Below are 17,504 nucleotides of genomic sequence, written 5' to 3'. Positions count from 1 at the left end.
CTTCAATATGGACAGTGCGTATGCTCGTGCACGTGAACATAACAGCCCATCGTTTGCTGTTCGCACTTCCTCCTCTGGTCCGTCTTGAGATAACTGACCATTGCCCGAAGATGTCCATCCCCACATAGGAAAATGGTGGGTCAATGCTGAGCCTTTCAGAAGTCTGCCATTCTCTGATCTTGATGTTTGCCCCGTAGGTTACGGCACTTTAAGCATTTGTGGATGGTTGCAGTGACACAATGCTTTGCTTCGACAATCCACACACCTGTGGCCCTGACTGCTCCTTCGGTAATGTGTCAACCTTGATGCTTAACTTGCTCATGGTAGTGGCGTACAAGCAGGGTGGATACTGGATGTCGACCTAGGATAATCAGAGGGTTCTTTTCGCTCTTGTCTATTTTGGCATGGGTGAGACGGCTGCCTACTTTTAGCAAACCATCCTCATCCTTGGGGTTTAGCTTACAAAGGGGACTATTTTTCTGGATGTTCTTCCCTTTACTGATGCACTGAAACTCTGTAGCATATGCTTCACGCTGCACACAATGCAGGACTACCTTCTCTGCTTGCACAAACTCTTCTACTGCCAAAGGCTTTGGTGCAAAGGTGCCAGTGGTGACACCTGTTTACTCTACTATCAGGTCTTGGCTGGAAAAAATGTGTGGTGTGAATAAGATGGGCTATGGCGTTTTTCAGTCACCCATTGCGAAAATCGCTTAAAGTGGTGAGCCCCCAGGTTATCATTAGTTGAAATACTTGTGGCAAGGGTAGTTACAACTGAGCGAACTTCATCATCGCCTTCAGGGTTCACTAGTTCAAAGGAGTTTGCTGTAGTTAGAGGGTCGCTTATTGGTTATGTGAGAAAAGTCAGCCCTGTTAACCATGTCGTTTGTGCTAGGTGTGCTGCTGAGACAACTCTTGTGGCATGGTTTGCTGGGTTCTGGTCAGAAGACACGTAGACCCATTGGTCAGGTCTGGTAGATCTTCGGATGCATTCTACTCGGTTACTCGTGTATACATAGAATCTTCTACTCTGGTTTTATATATATATATATATATATATATATATAGCCAAATACAACCTTGCTATCTGTATAGAACTTAACTGAATCTAAGTGGGTGTCCATTTCACTCACAACCAGTTCGGCTATTTCTACTGCCAGGACTGCTCCACATAGTTCTAGGTGTGGCACAGTCTGACTAGGTTGCGGGGCTACCTTGGCTTTGCCGAAGATGAATCCTATATGGACATTGCCGCAGGCATCTTTGGTTATAAGGTATGACACTGCAGCTATGGCTCTCTCTGAGGCATCATAGAAGACGCAAACCTCCTTCTGGCAAGCATTCATGAGGGACATGGAGGCATATGTCCGTGGAATGTGAAGTTCTTCAAGTGTCTTTAGGGAGTTTCTCCATGTGTTCCACTCTTGCATCTTTTCTTGTGGTGGTAGAGCATCCCATTCATTTGAGCTCAAAGAAAGTTCACAAATCAATGTTTTCCCTTGGATGGTGATTGGTGCCACAAATCCTAGTGGGTCATAGAGGCTATTCACTATAGATAAGATCCCTCGTCGGGTATATGGTTTGTCTTGCATATAGACCCGGAAGGTGAAGGTGTCTGTCTTCAGGTCTCAGTTCAGGCCAAGGCTGCGTTGTAGTAGGGGTGCATCCACTCCCTAAGTCTAGATCTTTCAAGTTTGTGGCGTGATCTACTGTAGGAAACACTTTCATTACATTGGCACTGTTGGATGCAATTTTATGGAGCCTCAAATTAGCTTCCGCTAACATCATCTGCGTCCTTTTCAGCAGGTCATTGGCTTCCGTTTCAGTAGGCAAGGACTTCAACCCATCATCCACATAGAAATCTTTCTCTACAAACTGTCTGGCATCAGCCCCATGTTCTTTCTCTCCTTCTCTTGCAGTTTGTCTAAGGCCGTAGGTGGCCACTGCTGGTGATGGGCTGTTCCCAAAGACATGGACTCGCATCCTGTATTCAACCACATCTCCGTTGACGTCATCACCGTGGAACCACAGGAACCTTAAATAATTTCTGTGATCTTCGTGGACAGTGAAGCAGTAGAACATTTGCTGAATGTCAACCGTCACGGCAATGGGTTCTTTCCTGAAGCAGATTAAAATCCCTAGTGGTGGGGCCAGCTCTGCGTGACTGTTGATGAGCATGTTCTGCATGAAAGTTATGAAATGCTGCCTCATCTCTGGTTTACGCCTCAAGGTTCTCTTCAACGAGACAAGTCGGGAGAGAGCATAGTTTCTGTTGTTTGAGAGTCGAAACCTGGGTTTACGGAATGGGAGGGGTGCTACCCATCTGTTTGACTCATCTTTTCTGAGCTCTTTGTTCATAATGTTCAAGAATTCTTTATCTTCTATGGAGAAAGCAGGTTTGTCATCGTCTTTGGTGGTCTGGAACACTGAGCTTCCTAGATGTTCTCCTAAATCTGCTGCGGAGATGGTTTTATAAAGTGTTGAGACAAAGCTCCGCTCTTTGTAAACAGTAGCCTCTTTGGTAGTTAGGTGGTTGTTACATGATTCAAACAGAGAAGTGCGCCCGTTTTCTAAGACATTGGTGAAGAACATGTTGACATTTGCCTTTCTCGAGTGATTGAGGCAGACTTTGCCCATGATTGTCCAACCCTGGTCAAGACGCTGCGCATAAGGAGCACCATGTGGACCTTTGCACGATTCATGGATCTTCAGGAGTTCTGGTGCGTCTCGGCCCAGCAAGAGTAAGATCTCAGCATTTGAATCCAAAGGTGCAAGTTGATTGGTTATGAGCCACAGATGGGGTGGTTCCAAGCAACCTCTGGTGTAGGGTTTCTTGTATATAAATGTTGTATACAGCCATCACTGATTGAGACTGTGGTGTCCAAAAATTGACTTTTTCTGGGGAGTAGTCAATTTTGAATCTGATTGTAGGATGGTATGTATTGAAGGAATAGTAAAATTGTTTCAGAGTTTCTTCCCCCTCTGTCCAAATCATAAAAATGTCATCGATGTACCGGTAGTATTTTAGAGGTTTGGTCTGGTATGTATTCAGAAATGTCTCTTCCAGCTCAGCCATAAAAGGTTGGCATATTGGGGTGCTGTCCTGGTGCCCATTGCAGTGCCCATTTATTTGTAGATAGATATCATTGTTAAAGCAGAAGTAGTTGTCTTCAAGAATAGGCTTAAAGCCCACCTCTTTGCTACTGCTTTCGACTCCTAACCATGACTCTCTTACTCAACACCCTCACTTATCACCCCTACCACTGCAATTTCCCCACCCCTAGCTGTCTGTTCGTCTGTCCAATTTAGATTGTAAGCTCTGTTGAGCAGGGACTGTCTTTTCATGTTAATTTGTACAGCGCTGCGTAAGTCTAGTAGCGCTATAGAAATGTTTAATAGTAGTAGTAGTAGTAGGAATCTGGTCACATTCAATTATTGCAGGTAATCATGACTTGGTGTTTCCATTCATTGCTTCTATCACAAAGCCGCTTGCTACTCTCTCCGACATTTGTGCAACTCCTGCACAGGTTTTGATGCTATATGAGGAGTAGTTTTGCTGGATCTCAAACAGGTTGTAAAACTCTGACCTTGCAAGGGACTGGTTGCTCTGCTCATCTATGATGACGTACATTTTGATTGCCTTCTCAGGCCACCCTTCAGGATACACTTTGGTCAGGCATATCTTGGTGCAGGATCTACCTTCACGGCGTTTCCCACACTTGTGCATTTCGGAGTGACTTGGAGTGTCGGTGTACTTCCCGCTTCCTTCTCCCCACCATGATTCATCTCGGGATTGGGACGCGGCTTTGCCCCTTCTGGGTGTAGGGCATAGACATGTTGGTCGCTACCACACTCTGTGAACTGGACAGGTACTCTGCAGTCTTTGGCGAAATGGTGTGAGGAAGAACTGCACCTGTAACAGAATCTATACCTTTTTAGTAAATCTTTACGCTCCCTCAAAGGTTTCCCTATGAACTAAATTGATTTGCACTTTTCTGACCACTGACAGGTCAGTTATGACCCATGAACTGCATAACTAAGCACTCAAACTTAAAAAGCCTGAAAGCTGCATATTTCTGTACTTTCTGCTGAAAGCTGTGAATTCAAGGTAGTGCTGATCCGGCAAGGAGCACTCATCCCCTCCCTGACAGAGTTGGTGCCACTGACTCTACATTCACAAGGACTCTAAGACTGTATACACAGTTTGAAGGCGAAGATGTGTTGAGGTTATTAGACAAAACAGTGATAAGACCTGGGTCCTGGAGAAATTCCTGTAGCAAAATGATGACTACAATCTCCTGTGAAAGAAACCTTGGACTTGTTATAAGATGCTGTGTTCCATAACATTCAGATAGTGTGTTTCATTCTATGTAAACAACAAATTAAAGACAAAAATTAGCTGAAATTGCAAGCTGCATGATTTTTGGGAGGGGATTGATGCTCAATCCATTGTACAAAAGAGTATATAAGTCACTGCTGTATTGTATTAGAGGCTGAGATGATCAACAGTGAGTGAATCTTTACCGCAGTGGTCTCTCTCCCCTCTCATAACAAATTGCTCTTTGTTATTTCTGATTGCTTTATCTAAATTGGTAAGTAATAAAGACTTTCCCCTGGTAGAGGTCACGTGACGCTGTGTACCGGAGCGGTCGATGTTAGACTAACTCCAGGTACCTCCTTGCTAATCCCGCCGAAATAACCTCTAAAAAATGACGTGAACCCTAACATCCAGTAGTGGAAAGCTGCTACACTAAGAATCTGCGCTCGAAAGTGAGATCGCTGACAACTCTGGCGACTAAATCGCTAAAAAATGACAGAGAAAAGAACAAAGCGCTGGAGGACAAAATGGCGGCTCCGGCCAGCCCGTCGACCTCTGCAGTCGGGTCCGCATGGGCGGCAGAGATGATTGTGGGAGAGGTGACAAACGCGATGGAGGCGATCTTAGACAAGAAATTAGAAAGCTTAAATTCAAAGTTGGAGGGATTACAGCACCATATGACGCAACTGAGTCAAGATCTTGTATCACACCAACAACACACTGAGGCCTTGGAAGATCGAACAGGAGCCATGGAAGAAAAATATGCTAAACTCCAAAAGTTGGTGGAAGAACAAGCAGAGAAACTCGAGGATCTAGAAAATAGATCCCGACGTAACAACTTACGATTTGTTGGGCTTCCCAAAGAGATCACTGACAAAGACCTCTTTGCATTTCTTGAAACGTGGCTGATGAAAGAATTGAATCTGAACGCAGAGATGGGCCCGTTGCAAATCGAGAGAGCACATCATGTGGGGATGCAGAGACCTGGTGACGCTAGGCCCAGAATAGTCATCTGCCGTTTGCTCAACTTCGCCCAAAAAGCAGCGATACGGCAAGCTATGAGAGGAGGTATGACTCTTAGATACAACAACCAAAAAATTCTTTGCTTCCAGGACTATTCAGCTGCAGTTGCAGCGAAAGAGAAGGAGCTTTTTCGCCCGATTTGCTCCCAACTGGTGCAACATAAGGTTAAATTTGCCTTGCTGTATCCGGCGAAACTGCGGGTAACTCATCAGTCCACCACGAAAACCTATGAAATGGCGCAAGCGGCACAAGATTTTGTGAAACAGCTGCTGCAGACGAGAGATGAATGATAAGATTGATGACATAGGTTTCTACTAATATACAAACTGAAATGCGGAAAATTTTTTAATACCATATGGAAGCTAGATGGAGAAACCTACAAAGCAGAGATCAGCACAAGCAAGTTTAAAAAATGCAAGATACTGACGACCCAGTTGGAAAGAATTTGAGGAGCATGGAGAGCAAGATCACCTAATAAGAGCCAGATCTGGCTTTGAAAGAATGAAAGACAATGGAGCAGTAGTTTGGAGCTTTGTGGACTAGATGTTTACATTTACACTGACTCAGTGGGACGATAAGTGTATGGGGAGAGCAAAAGCAAATTTGGAAGCATATTCGGAGATAACACTCTAACCCAGTAGCAGCAGCTACAGATTCTTGGACAAATGCACTGGATAAACACAGGAGGGAGATAATTAGCCAAAACAGAAGAATCTCAAGAAGTAAACATTCCTGCTTCAAAGAGTATCTATAGAGCAAATGGTTTAATTACCATAACTATAATGCTAGATCAACTATTGATTGCTCCAGCAGTTGCGATGGACACCGTGGATGTGAAACAGAGTCTGCACAGGTTGGGAGACAAATTCCTGAAAGTCTATATGGGTAAATGGCAGACGGGATCTGAGATAAATGTATTCTTGCTCTTACATTCCACTGAGGTATAACAGAGCTGAGTGATCAATTGCAGGTGTTGGAGTTGAGAGCTCTTATTGGAGCTCTAAGAATGTTTGAAATGTTATATTTGTTTGACAGTTATAGCAAGTTGCAGATAGTTCACATGACTTATTAATAATTGTGGGATATTATATGGGGATCTTTACATACCAAAATTTGGGGAATAGTGAGATAAGGGAAATAAATAATACCTTTAGATGTGAATACGGGAACACAAATTAAAATGTTTATGAGCGGGAACTAGCGAGGGGGGGGGGTCAAACGTGACTTGTTCCTCGGAGGAAGTAGTAGGAGGGTAGGGGGATGAAGAGGGGGGGATATGGGAGGGAAAGGGGGGGTTGAGAGGAATTGGGGTGCAGATTCTATCAGGACGGAAACCTCAAAAGGAAGATATGGGTACTATCGAGATAAGGAATAGGACAATATTAAAGCTAGGAAGAACTGGTACACACAGTACATAGACACAGCTAAGAGAGACCATAAGCTGGGGTGGCCTCTTTCAGGAGATAAAAGGTTTCAATTGCAAATAGGATGTTTTTATGTCCTTTAAATGATAAAAATAGTAACATGGAATGTTGGAGTATCAACTCACCCATTAAAAGATCAAAAATTTTGAAATACCTACAAAGAATTCAAGCAGATGTTGCTTTTTTACAGGAAACACATCTTTCGGATAAAGAACATGAAAAGTTGGTCAGATGGTGGGTAGGGGACTGTGTAGCTTCACCAGCAAAGGGGGGAAAAAAGGAGGAGTGGCCATTTTAATTAGGAAAGGGTTGGTGACTGAACTGAGTGATGTGACTAAAGATCAAGAAGGGAGATATATTTTTGGGAAGGTGACAATAGCAAGACAGAAAGTACTGCTAGGCAGCATATATGCTCCAAATCAATTTGAGGCTCAATTTTATAAAAATCTGTTGAAAATACTCACTGAATTGGACCCATCCCATTAATTTTAGGAGGGGACTTCAATATGGTGTGTGATCCAACAATGGATAAATCTCAGGCCCCACCCACGTTACGACACTGGACCTTCTAGATGTCTGGAGGATATTACATCCACAAGACAGGGACTATACTCACATGTCAAGGGCTCATAACACACAATCAAGGATAGATTACCTACTGATGTCCCGATCATTAATGGGAGGCGTTGAGAAGCGAGAATAGGACCATACGCCATCTCAGATCACGCAGAAGTCTGGCGTTGAACTGGCAACCGATGGAGGAGAAAATTGCGCTTGTGGTCTTTCCCGAGCTATTTAAATAAAAATACTGGTTTTAAGGATAGGCTATTGGCTAGCTGGGCTGAATATAAAGTTAACAATGAACATTTGGTCGAAAGTACCTCTCTTATTGGGAAGCAGCCAAAGCAGTCATGAGAGGAGAGATAAGTTAGTCAGTCACTTTAAAAAAGCTAGGGATAAAGAAATTTGAGATTGGAGGCCCTTACGTGACACCTACGGAAAAGATTTGGAGAAACCCCCGAACGCTGGCACTAGAAATGAGCTACTAGAAGCTCAGGTGACTCTTAACACATTAATTCATGAACGTGAGGTCAAATTACAAGCCTACTATAATTTCAATTATATAAATTTGGGGGCAAAGGTGGAAAGATGTGGCTCGACTAATAGCTCGGAAACAGGCCTCTCGCATTGTAACAGCCTTGAGAGACCAGACAGGCAACTATGCCACTCAGACTCTGAAATAAGATATTTTTCAAAACTTCTACCAACAATTATATGCAGAAAGGGAAGATTCAGGGTTGGGAAGTACTTTATATTTGGACAATCTGGATTCCTCCAGGACTGACTGATAAGGAAAGAGAAAAGCTCCATGCCCCTATATCTATTGATGAAGTGAGAATGGGCAATTGGAAGCAGTCAATCAGGAAAACACCTGGACCAGATGGTGTTGAAAATAGAGTTCTATAAAATGATGGGAGAGGCTATAATTCCACCACTGGTAGACGCATATAACGAATGGGTGGAGAAAGGGTCACTACCTGACCAATTGAATATAGCTCGTATTATATTAATCCGAAGCCTAAAGAGATGTCACACTACCTGAGTCTTATAGACCCATATCACTGTTGAATTGTGAAGTAAAAATTTTTGCAAAGATACTGGCAAACAGAATGAGTCGGGTGCTGCCAAGAATTGTACATGAAGCACAGGTGGGCTTTGGTCCAGGGCCGAGCTGTCTCTAAGAATCTTAGGATTTTACTTTCTTTGGAACAGGTCGGTAGGAGGAGTAGTTCGGCCCTCATAGTAAGTTTCGACGCAGAAAAAGCTTTCGAACCGCATAAGATGGAATTTTCTGTTGCAGTAATGGAAAAATATGGATTTGACGGATGGTTCCTGGAAGCTGTTAGATCTCTTTATTCCTCACCAAAAGCCGAGAGTTGTTGTGTGACGGTAATTGTACAGAAAACGTGGGGATAGAGAGGGGTACCCGTCAAGGATGCCCCTTGTCGCCGCTACTGTTTGCATTGTATTTGGATCCATTGATAACAGATGTATATTCTAATCCGGACATTCATGGTGTAACTTTGGGTACAGTCCAGTTTAAACTAGCAGCCTTCGCTGATGATCTATTGGTTGTGATCACAAGGCCAGAGATATTGTTGCAAGCTCTATTAGAGGCATTTCAGGAATTTGGTGATTTCTCTGGTCTTAAACTAAATTTAGAGAAATCAGAGGCATTGGCTACTGATGAAGAAACTGCTAGAACTTGGCCTGGAACTTTCACGTTGCGGTGGGCGAGAGGACACTTCCGCTACTTAGGTATCCTGTTAACCACAAAGACTAGTGACCTTTATAAGCTTAATATAAAACAGCTACTGACGCAAACCAAACAACAACTGGGTAAATGGGATGCATTGCCGCCTTCTCTGATAGGTCGTTTGGTGCTCATACGTATGGTCCTTCTTCCTCGCTGGTTATATGTAATGCAAACTCTCCCCCTTCGGCTGTTGACTAAAGATCTGACGAGTTTCTATCGGTTGGTAATGAGATTTTGTTTGGCAAATAAAAAGGTGAAAACTAAATACCAGCTGTTGTGGGGGGGGGGGGGGGGGCTGGTCGCAGGAGGGACTAGGCTTGCCTAATGTGAAATTATACAATGTGGCATGCTTATTGCAACATATTAGAGACTGGCTTTTTGAATCAAATAAATACACCCCCCCTAGAGATGGAAGAGGCGTTTTATGCTCCCTACCGCTTGGTGTCATTGTTGCAAGTGGAGAGATCTTTGATCCCTAGATACCTAAGCCAAAGTTTGCTGTTGACTCCGCTGCAAGACGCTTGGCAGTTCTTGGGGAAATGTTTAAAAGTGGATACTGGAATCATGGAATTAATGACCATTCAAGGGAATCCTAAGTTTGTGTCAGGCTTGGAGAATCCAGTATTTAAAAGATGAGAAGAAAGAGGAATAATTTGTCTGGAAGATGTAATAGGAGTAGAGGGACAGATAAAACCGCAAGACCAAATTTTAGGTAATGAGACGCTGCAGTGGGGGGACACTTTCGCTTATTGCCAATTGAAACACTTTATACAATCCCTAGAAGGGGAGAGACTGAAACAAAGGTCGGGGTCTAAATTGAAGGGATTTTTTGAGGAACTTTCAGACACTGAACCATCTGTCTCTGACATGTATAAGGCGCTAGGGGTAGTTGGAATAGTGAAAGACCTGAAAACAGTTAAAGAACGGTGGGCGAAAGATTGAGGAGTAGATCTTGCTAATTGGGATATAAACAGGCAAGTGAAGGGTATTGCAAAATTAGTTAGTGGGGCTCAATATCGGGAATGTGCTTTTCGAGTACTTCACAGGGCTTACTTCACACAAGTACAATTAGCAAAATTGGGGGGGGGGGGGGGCACAGAATGCACTATGCCCGCGATGTAAAAGAGCAGAAAACACATATTATCATGCATTTTGGAGCTGTGAAACTATTCAGGGCTTCTGATCCAGAGTAGCTAATTATCTGTCAAATCTGCTGTCTTGTGATGTAGCAGGAACCCCCTCACAGATGCTATTGGATATATATGGGTCGTTCAGAGGAAACATTGCTCTTTCGTAAGGGTTGTCTGTTAGCAAAGAAATGTATACTTCAGTACTGGACTTCAGAAGCAGTGCCAGAATTTTGGCATTGGTGAAATCTGGTACATCAGCTGCTGATGTGGGAGGCAAGAGAAGCCAGAGGATCCCCAAAACGAAAAACTCAGTTTTTAAAGATCTGGGGGAAATATATAGATACCTTATCAGCTAAGGGTAAGAGCTTTGTACTTAATGTGCTGTAAATACTATATTGGAGCTGAGAGTTGGGATAATTCCTTCTTTAGGATGACTGCGAGTTTTCCATGGGAAGGGAGAGGGAGGGAGAGATCAGGAGGGTTGGGGAAGGGTGTGGAGGGAAGTGGGAAAGAGGGGGGGTGTTGGATAAATGGAACTAACAAAGTAAATTGAAAGCAGAAGGTTCGAACTGCATGATGTTTGAATATGATGGGATTCAATGATTGGTTGTACATATTGCACTACATGCTGTTGATACAAGTGTATACTGTTTTCAATAACAAACTGTTGAACATAGTAACATAACATAGTAGATGACGGCAGAAAAAGACCTGCACGGTCCATCCAGTCTACCCAACAAGATAAACTCAGATGTGCTACTTTTTGTGTATACCTTACCTTGATTTGTACCTGTCCTTTTCAGGGCACAGACCGTATAAGTCTGCCCAGCACTATCCCCGCCTCCCAACCACCAGCCCTGCATCCCACCACCGGCTCTGGCACAGACCGTATAAGAAACATAAAGACTTTCCCCTTCGAAGGAGCATAGTCTCTGTCTTCTCTGTCCCCCCGTATCTTGGGCGTGGCTGGTCCACTGTATCTTGCGGTGGGAGTAAGGAGGCAGAAACCCTATTGCCTCACCAGTCCAAAATTTTATATTTCTTATGGTAATGTAAACCCCCTGGTGGCATAGCAAGGTATTAAATGATGGTACCAAATATGTCACAGTGTTTCCCTGAAATGACTCAACACCAACCAGGGAGTTTAACAATAAAAAGAAAATTTTTTTTTTATTATTTGAATTATATTTAAATGCTAATGAAATCTTACCAACTTGCAAATTTAACATATGTATTTTAATTACAGGTTTGTAACACAAATCAGTTTAGTCTTTAGAAACACCGAGAGCATTTTCAGATATGTATACATATTAGTTACATAAATCATTTAAGTACATCCAATTCCACAAAACACCAGACTCTTCAAAGTCTCCCCTCTCCTGTCCATGTAAGTTTTCCTTTACTCTTTTTTTTCTTCTTTTAGTTATCTCTCACTTATTGTTCAGGTTTCCTTTACTATTTTCTCTTATGTGCACTTTTTAAAATAGTTTCAGTCACTTAGCTGCTCTCTTTGTTTTCTCTCTCTGGCTCTCTTGAACAGTGGGCGCCTTTTCTTTCAGGTGATGATCTCCAGCATCAACTTTCTTCCAGTCTTTCCCTAGTAACATGTTCTCACAAATAGAGCTCCCTCCCAACTGCCAGCCTGAGCTGTTTGTCCCTCTCCTGAGAGTTTCATCAGCATGCGGAACACTCAGCGCATGCACACAGAGTACTCAGTTTCACTGCACTGCTCACTGTCTCTACACCAGGTCTAGAAAGAGCCAGGTAATCTTTTAAAATTTAACCCATAGGATTACAGTAAGTAGAAGGATCAGAGAGAGAATCTATATTTATAATTCTCACCTGCAACATTCTGAAGCTCACTCTGTGTGAGGGAAACACTGAAGGCTAGGCTGTCAGCAACACTCACTCTCACTCATGCACCACTGACTGTCACTTATAGACCCGCCCTCAGCCACGCCCCTTCTGGACATAATTCACAACCCCAACGTTCTAAATGAAGCCTCAACCGGAAGTGTGAGGCGCCAGAGAGATCCGTTTTTGAACATTACTGTGTGCCCCGCCCTCGCATCACAACGTGATGACGAGGGCGGAGCACTCCAGGAAACGCGATTGACGAGGTCGCAGCACTGAGACGAGGGCGGAGCACTCCAGGAAACGCGATCGACGGATCTCGCTCGCCCTCGCCTTACAACGTCATGATGACGAGGGCGGAACACTCCAGGAAACGCGATCCACGAGGGCGGAGCACTCCAGGAAACGCAATCGCCGGATCGCATCTCAACTGTGAACCATCCAGCTGTCACTGCACCCCCCCTCGGCGCAAAGAAAGGGAACGGGAAAGTGGTGGGAGTGCTGCCACAGCACAGCCAATGCAGGAAATACTGTCCCCTCGGCGCGCATAGAAACGGAACAGGAAAGTGGTGGGAGTGCTGCCACAGCACAGCCAATGCAGGAAATACTGTCCCCTCGGCGCGCATAGAAACGGAACAGGAAAGTGGTGGCAGTGCTGCCACAGCACAGCCAATGCAGGAAATACTGTCATGGGGAAACGGAGCTGAAACATGAGCGCGTGATCTCGCCAGGAGACAGGAAAACATTGCAGCGAGGAGGGTATGATGGTGAGTGATGTGGTTGTGACTGATGTCGTTGTGATCCAGGGTATTGCCGCCTTTCAGTACACTGATATGCTGCGAGACGAAAGAGGAGCACAGCTCCGAAGGCAGGACATTGAAGTCAACAAGGAGCATTCTGAGATGAATGCGCAGTTTTCATCCATAGAGGATGGCAAAGGAGAATGGTGGTGGTAAAGCAATATTGAAGTGGCTACACGGGGAAGCTAACCGAGGCAGCAGGGCTTTACTGATCGAAAGAGGCTTCACGGTACAACACCTCATCTACAGAGTACAGCACAAAAAGGAAGCAACGCCACCCCCTCTAACAGCTGCATGAGGAAGATGAATGGAAAAGTAGCCCCGTGCACAGGCATCAACAGCTGCAGAGTCACCAGGTTAAAAACTTGCGCTTTTAGCATGCTGGGATTTACAGGCAGACCACATTTCAGTTTTGCTTTCACAACTGGCCTGCAATCCATATTTGCTCTTCACACCACAGGAGGGGGTGCTGAGACCACAGAGGGAGAGGAAGGTATCTCTGTCACACACACTCTCTCACAGTCACTGTCTTTCTGTCTCTCTCTCTCTCACAGTGTATCTGTGTGAAACACACTCTCTCACACACTCGCGCCCAGACTCACTCACTCTCTGTCACACACACACACTCGCACATTCACTCTCACACAGTCACTATCACACACACACTCTCAAACATACACATTCCGAGGAAAACCTTGCTAGCGCCCGTTTCATTTCTGTCAGAAACGCGCCTTATTTACTAGTTTCCATATATTACAGCCTTCTCTGAGACTAGGTAGCTATCAGAGGGGATCATATAACCTCAGACTCCACTATAAATATTTGGTAGCAGAGGGAATGGTTAGTTTAATGTAAGTGGAGTTAGAGTTATTTATGCTTTACTAATTCCTATAGGACTAAATTTTGAAGTGTGTCTTTTTGGCAAATTTAAATAGATCTGAGATAGGGTTATATCTTTAAATTTGGGTAAATATGAGCTGGGAGATATATATATTACTTCTGCCTATCTGCAGATTATACTGCCCATTTCGGGTTCCATTTTTTTTTCTAGTTTCTGTTTCAGTGACAGGATTGCAGAAACTATTCAGTGCCCAAATACTTTTTCGGAATCAGCTGTCAGACTTCTGAACCTGATATTTATCCACTGTTGGAATTCTTTAAATATTTCTTTTAGGTGTGAAAGATCTTTTGTTTCGGAGGATTGATCTTTTCACTGTGCCTTGCCAAAAACTCAGTGCAAGATTTTTGGTAATACGATATTTAGGTTCATCTGCAGACTCCCTGAATATCTGACTTACGGAAGCTGTGATTGACTCTGTAAGTACCTACAGACATCCATTTGTAAGTATACCTTTTATTATTTGACTATATCATTTAGAAAGTGTGTTAGGTTTTGTTGTTATTTATATTATGGCCACACCTGTTGAAATTGTAATAAGATATTTCCCTACTAAGCGAAAGGAATTAGAAAATATTTGTATCCAGTAGCATGATTGGAACAAAAGACAAAACTGATTTTTTTGGCCATATAAGGGATCCCTTGATAGACAGCTTTTGCATTCACTTCAAGCTTTAAACTAGTGGGTTTTTGTTTGCCAACATGAGAATGACATTCACTCCTTACCTCAGAGTGAGAAATTTCCTCCCCCACCACTTGCAGTAGAAATCAAGGCTAGGCTCCTTCCTATTACGGCTGATTTAATTGCATTTTACCTTCAGCTGCTTTGTGTCAAGGGCCCATTTCACAGAGCGGAGGAATATTTAAAATGCAATACAATTTTTTTTTTCCAAATTATAGGCTCTTTCTTGCCTGATCTATATTTTGTAAAGATCAGCAAGGGATGCAGCTCTTCATTACGATTTGAACTTTTTTTTTACAGCTAAATTTTATTAGATTGGGTTCAAAGCTTTGCATTGCTTGATCTGCATTCTCTACAATAGTACTGCCAGGCTCATGCTTTCTACCTTTAAATTTAATTACAAGAACTGTTTGTCTAAGTGTGTTTTATTGTTAGGTCACATGAGAGATAATGCTTTCTGTCTGCTTCCTAGCTGTACACTCATATGTTTCCATAATAAGTTTTGTGCTGTCCATGTCATTGCCAAATGTTTTTGTTTTTAATTTTCTGTATATCTCTATCCTTCAACTACTGGCTGCTGTCTTCCTTATTAGGCAGCTCGCCATTTGTTAGTGTGCAGCACTAACTACCCCTTTACATGACAGTCTTTTCAAATAGGTAAAGAAATAATCTTCCTGGATCTGGCACTCAATAGGAGAGATGGTAACAATTGTAACAATAATAATTATCACAATACTCTAGTTTTTTCTGTTCATAATATCTGCTCTGTGCTAAGTACAATTTTCAGAGAGAACAGGATTGACTCCCTTTGAAATTCTGTTTGTCAGGTAGTATGTAGAAATCACTGGCAACATATCTGAAGATAATGTTACCTAACAAAGAGGTTTCTCTGTCTGGTGTCATTCCAGATCGGTTTAAAGTTCCTACACACACATAACTTGGAAGCCTCCTCTTTACTTTGGACTTTTCCGAATTGAGACCTTATCAGCCGCTGCTGTAAAGCTGCAAAACCATACTTCCTGATTTAGATATCTGAAGTCTGCTAGCTGTATGTCGTTTAACAACACTTGACTCAGCCATACTTCATACTGTATGATTGGGGACTTATGGTTCTAGAGTTTTCATTTATTTCATTTTTGTCATTATTCTCACTGCCTTGCTAGCAACGGTTTTGTTGATTAAAAAGAGGATTTACATTTTGTATTACTCCACTATTTGTGAAAGAACTGCTATAATCTTTTAACCCTTTCATGTCTGCTTTGAGTTGGGATCCTGGTCCTGATAACACTGCCTGGAGTCCTTACCTCAGGTTTTCTATATTGTGTGACCTTACTTGACGGTTTGGACCACAGGCCCAGGAACTCTTACTTTAGAAACAATTGACCTCTATGGGATTGGTCTACTTAAACTTGAACAAGGAAGCATACCATTACCTAGACCTAACACGGAGAATTGGTACACTTTGGCTGTCTCGTATAATATCCTAGATAGAGATTGGCGCCCATGGTTCTTCTTTAGGCACTTGTTCCGAGCTGTTTGAAATTGTTCACACACAAACCCACTGGGGGGGGGGGGGGGGCATCCCTTTACTGCTTCCATTCTGACTGTTTTTCATTTTCTGTGTTGGTCATTCGTGTCCACAGATTCTGAACCTATTGAGCACAGCAAGGCCAAGCAGGAGACTGGGTCCTAATCAAGGCCATCAAGAGGGAAAATTGAGCTTCACCTTGCTGGGAAGGTCCATACCAAGTACTCCGAGTACCCCCCTCAGCTGTAAAATAGCTGTACGACACCTATCGCACTGCAAGAAGGTAGCAGAACCAGGAGCTGAAATTAGACAACCAAAGTAGACCAACTTCTTGCAAGGTAAGCCCGGCTGCAAAGGTGAGGTGTTTCAATAGGAACCCTCGTCTCAAACCGGTGAAGAAAACAACAACCCAAGTGAGAATTTAGGGTCGAAATGGAGGCCTTAACATCCTGCTCTTGTCTATTCTGGACCCTTTTGCATTTGGACTCTTACCCCAACATCATCTTTCCTTGAAGGAGATTCTTCCTGGAACCATCTATCTGATCTTCACCTACTGTTTTGTCTGGATCTTGAGAAGGATTTTACATGTTGGACTTTTGCCATAATGAAGTTTTTGCCCTAATGAATTGTTTTTCATTCTTACAACTCTTTTTCTCCTTTTCTTGTTGCTCACTCTCCACCCTTTGTTCTCTTCTTACCATTAATACTGCTCCTAATGTGTCTACTGCTTCTGTTGCCTAGTCTTCTAGTGCTTGGTACTAGTTATCTGTTCCTGTATTGCATTTAACTGTACTGACTTTTTATAAGTCTTATTCATCCTTCTCTCTCTTTCTCATGTCTTTGTAGCTCATCCTCTTATATCGGCTCTTCTATGTTTTTCCTTTTCTGCTACAGGACAAGACTTAGGTCAAGTCTTGTCTTGTGTGACAGCTTTTCCTTTTAATTCTATCTGTGCTGTTTTTCCTTTTATGGATATTACTGTGACTGCTTCTGTTATCTGTACCTTTGTACGCTTGAATTTCTATTCCTGCTGAATTTTGTTTATTTTCTAGCATTGGTGCAGTTTTTTCTTACTCCTGGATTGCAGGCCGCTACTAATGCTAAGTGGCTCTACAAATTTTGATATGACATGCTGCAATTTATTAATTTAGTGTATATCTGCTCCTACAATGACCCATGAACCTTGGTTACCCAAACCACACACGCACCACTATGATCTCCAAATTCTTCATGCTAATTCTGTTCAGGATACCATATTCCAAGAGACTGGATATGAAGATTTTAATACATAGTTACACTGGCTGCACTACACTGCTTCTTCCCTTAAGATTTCTGACTGCTACATGTGTACAAGACCTCATCCTGCTCCTCAGTTATTTTCCTTTCCTTTTAATTTCATACAACATTATAATACTTGTTTGTGTATGCTATTGTCTCTTACTTCTGAACGCCCTATTTCAACTTCATGCAAGTCTATTCACCCTTTATATCCGCCTTTGGCTTTTCATTCCTTGTTTCCTCCTTCTTTTG

The 17,504-nt window shown here is 42.9% G+C and overlaps 1 protein-coding gene across 1 annotated transcript in view; it reads left to right on the top strand.

The window, feature by feature from the left end:
* Nucleotides 1-17,504, top strand: part of PDE7A (phosphodiesterase 7A) — a 333,862-nt gene that overhangs the window by 25,677 nt on the left and 290,681 nt on the right. The window lies entirely within an intron of this gene.

Source organism: Microcaecilia unicolor, chromosome 1, assembly GCF_901765095.1.
Source record: "Microcaecilia unicolor chromosome 1, aMicUni1.1, whole genome shotgun sequence".
NCBI classification, from domain to species: domain Eukaryota; kingdom Metazoa; phylum Chordata; class Amphibia; order Gymnophiona; family Siphonopidae; genus Microcaecilia; species Microcaecilia unicolor.
The sequence above is the reverse complement of the archived record's forward strand: the minus strand, read 5'-3'. Positions and strand labels throughout refer to the sequence as shown.